Here is a 15,018-nt window from a genome sequence, read left to right on the forward strand (position 1 = left end):
ACTGTTACGGTGATATATAGAGGTGGTAATGTAATGACTTGTAATGAAAACAAAATGTTTGAAACCACAAATTATCCATTTGTCTGCTCTGTAATCCTTTTATCACAAACACTTTTTAAAATCAGCGTTGGAAAGAAAAAAAAAAGATGATTTCCTTTTAATGAGTATTTGTTTGAAAACAATTATATAATGAGTTCTGTAGCTCTGGAGGAGGTATGTCAAGCCTGAGAGAATTAACCTGATGATGTCATAATGGCGTAAAGTATGATTTATAATAGAAAGCTTGCACTGGAAACTGACAGCAGGAATAAATGGGGGCTTTTATGATGCTTAGAGACCAATCAAAAGCTGCCTTAGCTCAATACGGCATCCAGTGTTGGTGGATCTGAAGGATTCCAGGCCTAATCTTTACTCACCTGTGCTGCATTGTGTTATATTATTATCTCACTGACTCGTGTAAAGATGGGAGCTAAATAAATGTCACATAAATCTTAAGAAAAGCTATAATAGCTAGTTCATTTATAAAGTGAGAAATGCTGGAGCCATCTGAAAATATGCTGTGATAATTTAATTATTTCTAACCAGCCAGTTCAGCATTTATAGATCTCACCTTTACTTCATTTATTTTTTCTTTGACTTCATCCAAGTGCTTGGATGCCTTTAACGTTTTATCCTCTTTATAAATTGCTAATCTGCCATAGAAATACAATCTTCATTTAAAACGAAGTTCTCAGAGGCCTCAGTAACTCTACAGTCATTATTAAATAGGCTACGTGTCTGACTTGCCTTATAGATTTTGTTCTGGTGAGAAACGTTAGTCCGGGGGAAAAGGGTTGTGTTTGATGAGCTGTCAGAGAAGGTAGAGAATAGTTGGAAGGCATAAACCGTCTGCTCCTTTTCATGTATGATGCGTGTGCCCTTGGTTACCTAGTAACTCTCTTCTCCATCTCAAATCGGCGCTCCCGAATATTCATACGGGATAGCGCCGCGCGTCCCCGCGAAGCTCGTGTTGAGCTCAAGAGTCAAGGCAAAAGCAGCAAAACGCACCAGGACTAGGAGGAGACTTCCCGCAGGAAAAAAAGGAAAGAAAGAAAGAAAGAAAGAAAGAAAATTAATCACTAAAATAAAACGTGGGAGAAATCCATTAAAATGACAGCGGAGTGAGGATAATGAGAGTCGTTATCGCTTCACAGGAAGGTCATTCCCGAAAAACATATAAGCGGTGCGCAGACTATACGGATATTTGGAGTACAGAGACTCGACTGCGAGTGAAGACCCCGAAACAGTGAAACATTATCCCGGCTTTTTATTTCCAGAAAGGCATGGGGGGATTTAGATCTCGACAAGGCAGGTGAGTCATTTCATGAGACTTGATGAGCAACTAGAGGAAGGGGCAGAAAATCTAAGGCTGTCTGCGTTCTGAGTGACTTGGGGAGATGTGCAGGGGGGAAAGAGGGTATATCAGGATACTTGGATTTATTTTATACGACTTAAGCTTCTATTTTATTTGTGTGCGTGTGTGGAAAAGATTAAGAGTGGGAGCTATTTTGTAACGCAACATCGACGCAGCGCTGTACCCCGGCACGGAGGCACGTATACTTCCAAAACGCATTCGGATTTTGTGAGTTGGACGGACTACCCGGAGTCTTATTAGACGCAGGGGTTTTGGATGCTGCTAACTGTCTGCATCTTTTCCTCGCACTGTCATATGTAGCGTGTTGCGATACCAGCGCACGGCAAACGTCAATGCAGAAAATAAATGCTTGCGATAGACGTCCAGAGCACTTGTTACTTGGGCATAAAGACATCTTGTGCGCGTGATGGGCGCAAGCTCTGTGTCATTGTTCATCCTGTAGCAAGGAAAAACCCCGAAAACGCCAAATGAGTTGCGTTTATTGCAAAAACAAGAAATAAAAGGGCGGAAACTGCGAGCTCTGAACTTTAAGGTACATTTAACAAAGAATTGATGGCTTAAATAGATCAGGTTAGAAGCAGATCTAAGGTCCCTTTTTTTTTCTTTTTCTTTTTTTTTTTTTTATAAAATATGATTGGGACCAGTTTGCACCAGGCTACCGACCTCCATCAGGATGAGCAGGATAATCTGCCACGGGGATACATGGGTATCCCCCGATTCCTATTCCCTTTTTTAATAACATTTTCTCCTAATTGGTTTGTGGATGATTAGATGAGTGGCTCAGTATAGAAGCTTCAGTGTGAGCTTAACTGGTTATTAAAGGGCATTTTTCATCTTAGAGTGACAGAGTGTGTGTATATATATATATATATATATATATATATATATATATATATATATATATATATATATATATATATATATATATATATATATATATATATATACACATATATATATATATATATACACATATATATATATATATACATATATAGGTTATTCTACTTGCTGCTTGACACTTATTCATTCTTTTTAACCTTTTGGCTTAATCACATTAAAAGAGATTTTTAAAGAAGCAGGAAAAAGTTATGTTTTTTCCATCTTTAATACCTATAAAAGCTGCAGAACTGAACATATTGCTTGCAAAGCAAAGAGTTTATTGTGCATAAAACAGTGTAATGATCTTGTAGGCCACACACGTCTACTTTCCCATACAGTCTGAAATTCCTGGACACATGGCTTCAGAAATATACTATAAATAAATAGTCTGGTTGTTATCAGTGGCAGTAAGAATAATTAAGAGAGAGAGAGTTGAATTCCAAAGAGAGAGGAGGAAGTGGAAATGTCAAGCAGGAGTTGTCATGGTGATTAGTTGAATAACCAATGTGTCCCTGAAACCTAAACATTTAGGAAGTGATTCAGCCTGTTATTTGGCATGCAAACCACACTGCTGATAAAAGAAGACCCTAATAGATGATAATCACACAGACACGTAGAATTTCTAGTTTTTGTTGCGTACATATTTTTTCAAACAAAAAAGGGGGAAAAAAGGCCTTGTGAAATTCTGAGAAGGGCTCCTCGAATTCAGTTTTGATTTGCAGGAGAATGGTGTGTGTCTGTATTGTAAGTGGCGCTTCAATATCATGTGAAGAATTATGCATGCTGGTGCTGGTGCTGCTGTTTGTGAATTCTCTTTCTGACCCTTCAGTGTTTGCATTCCAGTCGAGCAAAGTGCTATTTTTTCAAGCTCCCTGCTGTTTTAATATCCATTCTTCACCCCTTTCTCAGATTTTTTTCTTTTCTTTCTGGGATGTACTTGAGCTGTGTAACAATCGTGGCAGCTTAATTTACGACAAAAACTGAGCTTTCGGGTTTCAGCCGTTGGAGAGTAATTACAGAGAACGGCGCTCTCCCAGTGTGTTCATTTGCTAGACAGATTACACTGGAAGGGGTTGGGCCATCGAGAAGCGGTCAACATGTGATCACTGATAGGCACACATGCTGACACACTCCCGTAGACACACACGTGCACACATATGCGCGTGCACACACACAAACACACAAGTGCAGCATTGAGTCCGTTGTTTACCCTGTGAGTCTCAGGGCTGCTCAAGAAAAGCTCCATGAGACTCTCTGTCTACTGCAAAGGTCAGCGAGGCTTCGTGCTGACCTAACGTGAATACACCTGAGTGTGTCTTGGCCTGACTTAACATGGATGAGCCGCTCATTGGTCTCTGGCCCGAGAGTCCTCTTGTTCCTTAGCCTTCAGTTTCTCTTTAAGCATCGCGCTCCTTATTGCTTTCTCATCCAGACACATGGGCAGAGGTGTGCAAGCACATGTGCTCCTCTGTGTATACACGGCGGTGTGTCGTCGCACATATAAGGAAGGCTGTGGAAGGTTATTTGTGTTTTCTAATATTCTTCATTGCGTTTGACGTGTTGTCTCGAAGCAGGCAGGAGCTGAATAATTTCCCAAATGGATACCTCTGACCTTCTGAAAATATGTCCTATCACTATTTATCCTGCAGCCAAGGAAAGGCCTGTCATTGTTCTAGCGCTGTTCTCACAACGTTGCAACATCGCTCAAACAAAAGGAAGAGGGGAGGTGTGATGTTTGTGAATCTAAAACAGATTAGCTTATTACCACGTTACCAAGCAAGCGGGATAATTGCCTTGGCTTGACTGCTGCTCTTGAAAATCCACAGGTAACAAATGCCTGCCCAAACAGACATAAAGTTTACAGACTTATTTTACTTCTTGAGACTCATCTAGAGAGCAGATTTAGCTTTTAGGTTATTGCTGCTTAAAATGTAAATGATTCTGAGTCGTGTGAGGTCTTAATGGTCTCTCACAATGGCTGTTTCGCAGAGACCTCTGAGAAAGAGCCCAAATCTTCAAAAACCAAGTAAAAATGTGCCTCATGATGTGTCACCCGAGCCCTTTCCCCCTGCCTTTCGCAGACATGGATGTACAGTGACTAATGCAGGAGGATCAACTTGTCTCTTCGTGTTTGCTCAGGAGGATGCGCCTTCATCATCATTAAATCACACTCGATATGACTGAATCGCTGCAAAACACCCTGATAGTTTCTCTATTAAACATTAGTCGAAACAAGCGGCGGTGCTCCGTACACTTGTGTCACACTCGTTTCAATAATGAATAAGACGTATTTGTTAAATCAGTAAAAAGATGAAAGAGTGTTTGTTAGACTAACAAAGCGGTTTTGGCCCGAGGCACAAAGATATGCCTCAAGTCTTTTGCACATAACATATTTAACTGAGATATTACATTGTTCATGGCCCAAAAAACATCTCCCCTGACTAACAGGTTTCCCTGCCAAAGACCAATGTCTGCTTAGTAAACAAGATTCTTTTGGACATCGCCATTCTAACTACAAAGCAGATGTCACACAGTATGTCTCCACTTACTGTCTGCCAGAAGTTATCTACTTATTAATTATTTATTAATTAGTCAATTTACTCTCAATAACACACAGACCAAGGACGAAGCCGACTGAGCTATAATCAGGGACAGCCGAACGTGCAGTAGAAGCAGCAGCAGCGGCAGCAGCAGCAGCAAGGAGCTGTTTTTGATTGTATCCCCCTTTTAACTGAGACTTTTTAAAAATGCATCACATGGAGGGAGAGACAGCAGGAGCGGGGTGCGGGAGACCATCATGATATGGAAAAGCAAAGTTGTACTTTAAGCTTACGTAAGCTTATGTAAAGTTCACTTCTTTTCATTCATGTGTAACATGCAAACATAAATGACCTTTTTTTTTTTTTTTTTTTGCTATGGCATACAAGAATCAATCCACTGAAGCAGTGCGTGTTTCACATTCCACTGACTTTATTTTGCAAATCCGTTGCATTTATTTGTTGACCCTGACTGCGATTTGCATGCTTGCCGCATGTGCGGTACATATAGATTTCTGGACCTTTGACTACTGAGTCATGCACGGCTTTTAAAGACTTGCCAGCTCACTTGAAATGTAAAAAATCCGTCAGCCATCGTAATATGTAAGGCCGGCCGGAAACAAACAAAGAAGTTAATCGTTCTTTCTGTGTGTCGTGAGCGACAGGGGTGAAACCCTGCCTGTTTGTTTTCGAAAAGTCACCTTAATCCTTATGATTTAAATCGCATTTTATTTTACCTAATCCGCCCTGCAAATACAGAGACAAGTGACAGGGAGTCAACACGTTTTAATCCCAGGGGATGAACGTTACTGTCCAGGTAAAGTTTAAGTGGCAGTGTGCCTTTCCTCTGTCAATTCCTCAGCTTCTTATCCAACTAAGCAATCACTAAGCCCCTTTCTCTCCTCATTTTCTTAACATAGAGTGAGTATTGTGTGGGTCTGGCAGTACACAGAAAGACGGGGCTGTCTAATTCATGGGGTAAATTAGTGGAGATAAGGCCTGAGTCAGTACCTCCAGCCTACCATAGATCCCCCGGGGCAGGCTCTTAAGGAGCTTAGTAAAAGCCTGTCGTATGAAGACATGACATGGAGCTGGCTAAATGGGCTACGTTGGAGTGTCTTCCATCAACCTAATATTCATATATGGGTCACTGTCGTTCAGGCTTAATCCCATTCAATTTATTCACTCTTGGTTATTAATTCAGAGTTTTTAGGAAAATATAGCAATGTGCGCAAGCTAGGTGGGGAACAAGGTGTATTAGCATTTCTTTAATGTAGTTGTGCACCAGAGTGACAGAACACTTAAGCCCACTCATAAGACCGCGTTGTGTGAGACTATGAGTTTGTGCCACCAAATCAATAATGAATGCTGGGTTGCCCGTAGTAAAAGAACAAGAAAGAGCTCCTCCAGAGTCACTGGGTCACATACACTGGGGAAACAATTAGAGGCTTCTTTGCACTTCACAGTGCTGCAGCTTGTTTTTCTCTCTCTCTCTGTCTCTCTTTTTTTTTCATCTGCACACGTTTCCCGTAATTTTTCTCTAGGGTCCGGCAGCATGTCTGTTCCGCTGTTGAGAAATTACAGACATCGGGTGCAAAGTCTTTTCCAGCCAGAACTACAAAAGGCCATGTCAGGTCCTTGTGATATATGTGGGGGCCATGTGAGGTGGAAAGCATAGTGACGGATAGGACACCAGTCTCGCGGGCGTGCGTTAACCTCATAATGCTGACAGATTACAGATTTAAATATTTTAAATCTCAAAGAGCACATGCTCTGGTGATGAAGAGAGTGGAAATGACTGCAGTAATGCAAGAGATTAATAGAGATCCGTCCTCCCTCTCCTCCCACGCACACACTCCAACACGCACAAACTTTCCGTCGCAACTGTTCAGCCGTCATAAAATTGCAGATCTCTGCTCTACAAGTTGGTTTTCAATTACAGTTGCTGTATGTTCTTTAGGATAATCTTTCCTTTATTATCTCCCTTCCTTTTGCCTTTCACCTGGACAAAAACACATACATCTGCTACTCTGGAGAACAAATATTGAAGTTTTACTTTTTTGAAATTATATTTGAGATTTAGTGAAATGTTGACATTGAGTTCAGCACCAGTGTCATGCTAATTCATCTCCTGTTAGTCCTTCCTCTCTGAAGACAATGTGGAAATCATGTAAACACATTTATTTGTGTGTGTTTTTATCTAGACACCAGACCTTTCACCTGTATTAGGATTTATTTGTATTTGTTTTGTTTTTTTGGATATTTGTTTTTTTGTTGGTTTTTAGTATTTTGGATGGCATGTACATTAGGTTAGCCACAGCTCCGAGTTGTTTGAAGCTGCTGCTGACTGAGGCGCTATCTATTTCACTTTTATTATCCATTTCACTATGCTAGCCACTGAGGAGTCTTGAGGCCAGTAGAATATTATGTGTGGGCTTTTGTTTTGTCCCTGTGCAGTTTGTAGAAATACAGCAACTGATTTTTATCAAGGAAAACCCCTAAAAGTAAATACTGAACTACATTGTCTTCATTAATATGTTTCAGTAAACATTGAAATTCAAATTTAGCGCTTCTTTAACTTTAGTGTTTTCGCCCTAATCGTTTATTTTACAGACCAGAAGATCAGAGCAGGCTATAAAATTTCACGTGTAAAGTGTGTGTAATTGCAGAATGTAAACTCTTCCTCAGGTTATTAAAACCCCTCAAATCCCCCCAAAACAGTACTGAGCGCGGGTCCTTTGTGTCTTCGGTGGTGGTGGTGTCTCTGCCTGTGCTTGTGCTCGCATTTCCTCCCCATCAAGCTGACTGGAGACTGAATTGCCTGTAGGTGTGAATGTGAGTAAGTGAGTGGTTGTTTCTGTACTATCTTTTTGATGGAGGGAGTCCACTGTGTTTTGGCCTAGTTGTTGTGCAATGCAGTGTAACAGTTCAGCGAATAAATGAATAAATAACATTTATATGTAAATGAAATATCATATAAATGTAATATATAAGCATAGCTTTGAGTAAAGCCATAAAAATGCATTATAAATGCTATTGTAGTGGTACAAGCACAAGCCATTATATAAAACAGTAAGTAGTAATAAGCAAATCTAATCAGATTCTCTTAATAATGCAGTGTTATGCAGCTTTGGATAATGTTTTGTAAATTTACCTTAACGACATTGTAAACCCTCTGCCTTAATAGGATGCTACCTACTTTGGGACTGGTTTATTTTGGTGCTTACATGTAGACCTGCTCCTCGCTGTCGTCTATTTATATCTCTTGCCAGCTTGGCAATGCTTTCCGATAGCCTTTCCCTTTCAGAGAAATTCCTCTATCAAGCTCAGGGCCCATCTGTGCCCATATTTCTCCCAAAAGGAGCCATCCTCCACAATTATAGCTTTCTTCCAATGATACCATCAACATGCCATCACTCTGTGTAAGAACAGGCTCCAGGAAATTGACTTGATATTAATCTGACAAAATTACCAAGAAAGGAAATTAGACTGGGGAATTTTCTCTGGCATCGATTGTGTTTTCAATACAGGATGCACACTTTTCATGAGTCTTAAAGTTTAAATAACACAACGTTTAGCCATAAAGTAAATGAGCATAAATAAGAAAATCGTTTCTTTGACCTAATATGCTCTCCTTTGATTTGCCGCTGCTCATTACAATGATATGGATCCAGATTTACCTGAGAATCTGGGTCATTACAGAAATAGCCTCGCGACTTACTCCCCTAAGATGGCAGCTGTGATGAATTGGTGGCTGTAGGTCACTATGACAATAGTTTGAGTGAAAAAGTGAGGCTGAGGGGAGGAGCCTCATTTTGATGAGCTTCTTGGTTTGAGGTTTTTAATCTAGAAAAAAAAGACAAGTTTTGTTTCTGGGGAGTATGGTGATGTGGGCGAGCACATAAGACCAGGGAGGAATCCTCGAGGCGCTCTTTAAGTAGCACAGATTTGAGGGTTTTGCTAAAACGCCCCAAATTATGTGCTCCAAAAGCCCATAATCGCATATTATTTGCAGAAAGCTGTAAATATGTGGGTTGCTGTTTGAACCATGACTATTAACATACTGTACTTTTCATAAGCTAAAAGTAAATAGAGCCTCATGGGCTTGTTGTCCAGTGCGAACCTGAAGAGTCGCACTTGCATTTTGTCTTTACGAGTCATTACAGCAGAGGAAGGTAGATTTGGGACAAGAGACTCCAGAGCTGTAGTTTCTCTCGTAGTTCCATTGCCCTGGGCTCACCGTGAATTTCAACCCGGTTTAAGTACAGGTGTTGAATGACATAATAGTGGTGGGCAGTTCAGTCCTGAAGCTGAAGAGTGAAATGATACCGTTGGATAGAAATGGTTCTCTGAGAGTAGCAGGAATGGAGAGGGGATCAGAGAGGATAAGAACGAGGACAGAAGGAAGAGGTGAGATTGAAAAGAAACAAGAGGAAAATAGCTAGGGTGGAGAAAAATAAGCCTGGATAAGCCTTTTGACAAGTGAGCTCTGGGCTGGAGAAAGCCAGTCAAACAAAAATCCACGTTTGTTTTATTCATGCTGCGGACAACTACAGCTTTACTATCTTTTTTTTTTAAAAAACAAAACGAAAACCCCACACTAGTACACAAACAAGCAGAATACAAATCCTAGTCAACTGTATCCTGAAGTTTTTCTTCATTACGTCTTTTTATTTGAAGATTTTTTTTTTGATTGAGGCAGATCTCCATACCATATTATTAAATCATTCAGTGTTTTCTGACACCCCAGAATTTACTGGCATTCTCATCTCATATGCTCTTTAATCACATCCTCTTTGAATCCAAACCTGCTTCACTCAAATTTTTTGCACATTTAAAATTCTACAGAAGCCTTAACTCCAAAGCAAATGATGACAATACGGATTTATTGTTGAAGTTTTTTGTTTTTTTGGGAGGGGGGGGGGGGGAGCCTGGCACCCACTAATATGTTAAATATTGCGATGTCCAATAGAGTTAGGGTTAAGGTTAGCTTATGCTAAAGGATAACAATCGGGCAGGGTAACGAGTTTGCATTCTCTGAGCCTCCTCTTGATTTGTATGACCGAGCTGTCTCCTAAGTCTGCTTCTGAAATAAATTATTTAAATGAAGAAGTGTGTGTGTTTTACAGTGCAAAAAGGCATCAGAGCTCTGCAAGAGTACAGATGCATTTCAGTAGGACTGCTACACATCGCTTTCTTGATTGGATGTTGAAAAAACACCAGAAAGTCATGAGCCATCCTAAACACACACGAACACGCTGCAGCTGGAGACTCCTCGGGGTTGATTCTAATGATACCCATGTGATTTATCCAGCAGATCCAAGATCAGTTTGTATATATATTTACAAAAAAATAATAATAAACTGACCTAATAAGCCATATCTTTGCCTTTGTTTCCCCACTGTGCTTTTTGAAAGAAGAATGAATAAAGGAACCTTATCACAAAGGACGTTGGAAAAGTGACATATTTCCTCAGGGATAATTGTGCTTTGTGTCTCCGTGGCCCACTTTTCTTTTATATTGATGCTTAGCTGCACACAAATGACAAACAGCTGCATCACATGTAAAGGTCTTTCAAAATGTTCGACGCAGTGTGAGAGGAATCGTCAAATTGGGTTAAATGAGGATCCTCTGCTTCCTCTGCTTTTTAATCTGAAACTTGCACCCCGTACTCGTGCAAAAACAACAAAATGCTGCCGGAGATAAAAAAAGCAACCAAAACAGTAGCGCGCGGATATAGTAGTGAATGGCTTATAGAGGATATTTATGTAATCTGGGGGCACCAGGGCTGACTCAAACCCGACTCAGAGCTGCTGTTGCAGAGAGAGGCCCAAGGACAGTAGCACATTTTCTAAATCCCTGGTAGACACAGAAAGTTAAGACAAGCAGCGCTGCAATAAAACAAAGCCCAACCCATTTATCTGAGCATCCCACACAACCCCTGGCCCAGATTTACAGCCCTGGGCATCGAGTGCTACCAAATCTTCTGGCAGCCACCGCCTCAGATATTGATAGGAAGCGCTAGAATCCCACCAAGGAATTCTGAGCTGGAACTTCCCAAAACATGAGCAGTCCCTTAATGGTCTGGGATCACAGAGCAAAAGAGTATGATATAAAACCTTTTGCACTATAATGACATTGTAAATTGGTATAACTTGTCATTGATTTTTTTTTCTCCCTTGCTCTGAACCTGTCTAGCAACTATCTATTGCCGTGTGGCATTAAGAGTTTATGGATTGTTTGACAAAGCCAGGTCTTTGATGAGCATTCGTATCCTCCGGAGACGGAAAGCAGATGCTATTCCATTAAGAGCAAAATGCCTTTTGAAAACAAATAAAAACAGGGCCTCTCTCATCATTACATCTAAAGCGCTTAATCCTACACAGAGGAGACTCTCCCCTCTTCTGAAAACCTTTTCTTTGTATCCATCACACGTGGATTTCTTTCTTGGAGCTTGTCTGCATACCAAGTTGGCGATGCTAACCTCTGGATGTAAAAGGCAATCATGCAGCTCTTAGGTTCTGCAAGAGGTGCATCGTTTCTCTCTTTTTTTTTTAGTTCTAGAAAAGTATAGTATTGAGTTTGAAAGGTGCATTAATTGCAACAACGGGCGCTTTTGTTCCTGCAAAATTAAAGCGTTCCCTTTTTGTGCTGACAATACAAAGAAACTCTGAATAAAAGCTAGAGTAAAAGTTTCCTTATTATTTTTCACACAATTTTTGCAAAACATATATTTAAAAAAAACAACAACCCCAAAAACAAATCACCTGGCACACAAACCCACACTGAGATTTACCTACATAGAGTTTCCATTCACCAAAAGGGTAGCAGTTGTATTGGTAACAGTTGACATGCCATTTTTGGTCCTAAGGGCTCTGCTTTTAGTGTCTGTGAAAATTGCGGGAAGGCCTTGTAGTCACATGAAATTTTACAGCAGGCATGGAGGCACTCTCATTGTTGTGTTTGCTCCTCGCAGAAGCTCCAAGGCTCTTAAGCTAGAAAACAACAATGGCCCCGTTGTTCTGTCTCCTCTACATTCATCCCTGGTAAAAGGAACATAAAACTCCCTTCCCTCTGCGAGCCCCCGCTAGTTGCACTCGTATCAGCGCAGTTCAGGCACAGAGGAATAGTTTTCAAAGTGTCACCGTTTAGGGCATGGTTTGGATGTCAGCAGTGAAATGAATAAATAATGTACCCTCCAGTTTCATTTGATGTAGCGGGATCTGATCTGATATGACTTTTCATTCGAGCTAGCTAACATCCAGATGTTAGTGGATGTTAGTTTTTACCCCCCCTTAGGTTGCTAATGAAACACGGAACAGGAAAGGATGTTTAGAAAAACAGGCGAAAAATAATAATAAGAAAAAGGGTAAAAGAGAGGCAGATCAAGGCGAGTTTATTTTAGAAGAATTTGGAAATCAGTGTAGATGTGTGATCAAAGTTATGCATGGGTTCCCATACAGTATCTACAGTATGTGCTGTCATTGCTCTGGGCTTCGTTGGTGCAGAGTAGGCACAGAATAGGAAGGGAGATTCAGCATCCAGTGTGTGTTTGGTGCAGTTTTTGAGGAAGTGCAGACAACCCGAGGCCAAATTTGCCTGCAGTGTTTGGACATGGCCTACTTCTAAGCGTGCAGTCATTAATGTGGTCTTCTACTCTGCTTAAAGTGCACAAATGGGATTTTAATTCATGCCATATGCATAGTGTCTATGCTGTAGCTTCCCGTTCTGTTGAATTCAAAGATTTTATCTTAGAGTACATATGGTGAGGTCAAAATATCACTGGTTTCACTTCCTATCTTATAATACAACCTTGAGTACCCTCAGCGAGCTGCCGCATCTGAGGACGTATGTGTTCAGCCTACTCTTGTCTTATGGACTTTGTAGCGCCTGTGTGTGTGTTTGAATAATGTCCTGCAGGAGACACTCTAAGTACAATGTCTAGGACTTAGGCGTCAGCAGTAACATCAGGGCAACCTCTCCTCTCCTCTGTGTGCAATGGCATGGGGATATTACAGCATTAGAAAGCATGAATTATAGCCGTGTTGTTTAGCTCAGTGTCAGGGGACAGAGACGTGTTTCCGCTATCACCATGGCATCAGTCAAAAGTTAGAAAAAAAGGAATGGAAAGATTATGAAATGCCTTTTAGGTATATCCCTCAGCATGCTGGTTTTGGAAACTCCTGATAAATTTAGGCCAATTTCACTGAATAATGGTATATTGAATTAGGATGCCACATTTGTCAGAAACTATTTTGAGCTTAAGGCAGTTCTCCTGTTTGATCTGAAGGCTGCTGTACAACCATAGAGCCAGGTACGACTGGGTATTCTGCATCACAGTGAATGGATCTGAGCATTTCCCAAAGACGGGAAGGCGGTGAGACCAACAAGTAAAATAACAAAGGATGCATTACCTAATAGAGTTGGCAGAAATGCAGAGTTCAGGGTAGTCTGATAAAGCTGGGTTACAGTACTTTTAATCAATCACTAAGAACACGAGCCAATTTAGGAAGGAGCCTGACATTCAAGCTAGGCTTTCAGACAGGATTAGAAATAGTGAATAGAGAGTAAACATATCTGCCAGGGCTAGCTGAAAGGACTGCTGTCAGGGGACAGTGTTCCCTCCTCCACGTGTGATATTGAGGCATGTCTCCTTCATCCGCACCCACCCCCAACTCCTCCAGCCAACCCTAACCTCCCTGTTTCTAAATAATAGTAACAGTAACAGTCTCATTTACCAGCTTTGCTCCAGAGATATTTTTTTCCAGTGAATTCAGATCAGTGTTAGCAACAAGACAAAGATGGTTGCCTCCGTTGTTTATGCTATCCCTTCAAGAAAAGGCACTGTCATTTAAAATGTCCCTCTGAGCTCATCATCACGTGGAGTCTCCAGACAGACTAATAATATCAAGAATATCAGGGTGAGCATGCAATGAACAGAGAAATACAGCTGCTTTTCTAAAAGACAACTGGGAGAGACACTGGTGGGAAAACAATAATAATCCAGAGCGCCTTTTAAATGTTTACCATACATTTTTGGATGCTGGAGGTTTCTGTTGACTTTTAAGTTTTATAAATTAAAATTTGATATAAAATGATTTTGATGTTGAGTTTTATGGAAGAGAAATTAGAACACTTACTGTACCTTAAAGTCCAGCATTGGCCTGTGGGCGTCAATGGGAGAAGCAGCCAGCGGCTGTGACGGTGCTGGATAAAGGGGATGCTTTAGCTATGGCAGCTGTCTGTCCACATCTCCTCTAAACTCACCCGGCTTTAGCTATAATTAAACCTATAATGCGAGGAATGACGATGTAAATGCCCAAACCATATTTACATGTAAAAATGCAGATTATTACTGGATTTAAGATAATGCCATCAGGAATTTTTGTTTCTGATGTTTTGTGGGTTTTCGTCTTCATTCATCTGTATTCAGGCTGTCTCGACGCTAAGTACATCACACCTTCTTTTGATCTTTTTTAGATTGGAAAGCATTGAAGGGAATACCAGCTTCTGAAATGTCAAAGATTTTATGTTAAATAGTTCTTCTTAATATTAAAGTACTATTAATTTCTTAAACGCCTCCTATTAATGGCTGATAGAGGCCATGTAGAGCAGTATTAGTCAGTTTGGTCTTTGTTTATGCTGAAGATGAAGGTCACCCCCTCATTAGAGCAGCAGCATCTTTTTTGATGTTGTGATATACATAGTAATCAAGTGTGGCTCACCTTGCTGTTTACTGTTGACCTTTAGTTAAAAGCACATCACTGTCGGGTTGTTTCAAAACTTAATTATGCTCCCATAAAACTCCTGGCATCATGTGCAGACCTCATTTAATCTTCTGTCATTAGGCTAAAGTAACCCTGCGGTCCCTCTGTAAATAGGACCCCCCCTCCACCACCATGTTCTCAGATCCATTATTTTTTTAGTAGTGTGGGTATATGTGCTTTGGGTTTTGCCATATCAAACACACTTGTGTACATCTCTGCTTCCAGCTTTGTATTCAGAAATTCTGCTTGTCACACAACAATACACTCTGGCGCCTCTCACTTCTCTGCAACTACCAGACATTTGCATGTCAATAACATCATTCTACCACTGTGCTTTTGGCATCTGCGAAATACTCTGCAAGGAAGCCAAGTAGTCGCAGTGTTTGAAAGGAAACATCACAATAATGTGTCGTGTGTT

The 15,018-nt window shown here is 40.7% G+C and overlaps 1 protein-coding gene across 2 annotated transcripts in view; it reads left to right on the forward strand.

Annotated features, from left to right (window-relative positions):
- The first annotated feature begins 1,002 nt into the window (after positions 1 to 1,002).
- nlgn3a (neuroligin 3a) overlaps positions 1,003 to 15,018 on the forward strand; it is a 132,349-nt gene continuing 118,333 nt past the window's right edge. For both annotated transcript variants that reach the window (XM_085422399.1, XM_085422391.1), the window contains exon 1: positions 1,003 to 1,351. The gene's annotated coding sequence lies outside the window, so the exon portion shown is untranslated. The remainder of the gene's footprint in view (positions 1,352 to 15,018) is intronic.

The sequence above is a fragment of the Rhamphochromis longiceps genome, linkage group LG2, assembly GCF_057381845.1.
Source record: "Rhamphochromis longiceps isolate RC_006_pf linkage group LG2, R_longiceps_female_GT1.1, whole genome shotgun sequence".
NCBI lineage: Eukaryota > Metazoa > Chordata > Actinopteri > Cichliformes > Cichlidae > Rhamphochromis > Rhamphochromis longiceps.